Source organism: Myotis lucifugus, unplaced genomic scaffold, assembly GCF_000147115.1.
Source record: "Myotis lucifugus unplaced genomic scaffold, Myoluc2.0 scaffold_85, whole genome shotgun sequence".
NCBI lineage: Eukaryota > Metazoa > Chordata > Mammalia > Chiroptera > Vespertilionidae > Myotis > Myotis lucifugus.
Window position 1 is genome coordinate 4,759,742 of NW_005871133.1, and position 2,081 is coordinate 4,761,822.

Sequence of the window (2,081 nt, forward strand, 5' to 3'; positions counted from 1 at the left end):
TGTGTGTGTGTGTGTGTGTGTGTGTGCACACGCGCACGCACATGTACACTCCCGGGGGACAATGCAGGAGTCCCAGAGGGACCACAGTGGGGATCTGAAGCCTACAGCTCAGGGTTGTGGTTGTGATGATTAAGTGGGTTGGCACAAGGAAAGGGCCTGGCCCATGTAAGCATTATGCATGTGTTACTAATGTTGTGACAATTACCCTCATGTCGTGCCCAAAGATGTCAAGACTGAGCAACAAATATTTTCTGAATGAATGAGTAAATGAGGCTGGAAAAGTAGGACCCATATACATGTGTACACCCCACAGCTTGGGTGCTGCATGTGTGTATGGAATGAAGTGCAGCCTGAATAATAAAAATAAAGGCCCAGTTCATGGAGTTTCTCCTATATGCAAAGCACCTTCCATTTATTATCTCTCTCCACTCCACTCCTCTCCCTTACCCATCCCTCTTCTTCTGTCCTCTCCTCTCTTACACACACACACACACACCAAGACAAGAGGCTATAATTATTCTCCATTTAAAGGAGACTTACCTGGCCAGTGTGGCTCAGTGGTTGAGCGTCTACCAAGAGGTCACAGTTCGATTCCCTTCCCGGTCAGGGCATGGGCAAAACTGGATTCACCTTTTTCCATGCCTAGAGATGTCACTGTATTCATAGAATCTTTATTTCTGTCCTTTACAAAAATCTTAAAAATCTTTTTATAAATAAAGCTGCTGGGTTAAACCAAATGATCCACATATTCTTAACTAGTCATTGTACTAGGAGAAAAATACAAAAATAGAAGTGTATTTTTTTTAAATTAAATCTTTATTGTTCAGATTATTACAGTTGTTCCTCTCCCCCCCCCCCCCATAGCTCCCCTCCACCCGGTTCCCACCCCACCCTCTGCCCTAACCCCTCGCCCGCCCCACTGTCCTCATCCATAGGTGCACGATTTTTGTCCAGTCTCTTCCCGCACCCCCCACACCCTTCCCCCGCCCCCGAGAATAGTCAGTCCACTCCCTTTCTATGCCCCTGATTCTATTATATTCACCAGTTTATTCTGTTCATCAGATTATTTATTCACTTGATTTTTAGATTCACTTGTGGATAGATGTGTATTTGTTGTTCATAATTTGTATCTTTACTTTTTTCTTCTTCTTCCTCTTCTTAAAGGATACCTTTCAGCATTTCATATAATACTGGTTTGGTGGTGATGAACTCCTTTAGCTTTTTCTTATCTGTGAAGATCTTTATCTGACCTTCAATTCTGAATGATAGCTTTGCTGGGTAAAGTAATCTAGGTTGTAGGTTCTTGGTATTCATCACTTTGAATATTTCCTGCCACTCCCTTCTGGCCTGCATAGTTTCTGTTGAGAAATCAGCTGACAGTCGTATGGGTACTCCCATGTAGGTACTAACTTTTTTTCTCTTGCTGCTTTTAAGATTCTCTCTTTGTCTTTTGCTCTCGGCATTTTAATTATGATGTGTCTTGGTGTGGTCCTTTTTGGATTCCTTTTGTTTGGGGTTCTCTGAGCATCCTGAACTTGGAAGTCTATTCCTTTCACCAGGTAGGGAAATTTTCTGTCATTATTTCCTCAAATAGGTTTTCAATATCTTGCTCTCTCTCTTCTTCTGGCACCCCTATAATTCAAATGTTGGTACGCTTGAAGTTGTCTGAGAGGCTTCTTACACTATATTCATATTTTTTGATTCATTTTTCTTTTTGTTTTTCCGCTCGGGCGTTTTTTGTTTCTTTGTATTTCAAATCTTTGACTTGATTCTTGGGATCTTCTAGTCTGCTGTTGGATCTCTGCATAATATTTTTTATTTCAGTCAGTGTATGCTTAATTTCTAGCTGGTCCTTTATCATATCCTTGAGGGTCTCACTAGATTTATAGAAGATCTCACTAAATTTATCAGCGGTTTCTAGAAAATTGTTGAAAAACCTTATAACCGTGGTTTTGAACTCTATATCCAGTAGTTTGCTTTCCTCCATTTCTGTCATTTGTGACCTGTTTCTTTGTCTCCGCATTTTAGCTGCTTCCCTGTGTTGGTAGAGTGGCTCTGTCTGCTAGGTGACCTATAGGGTC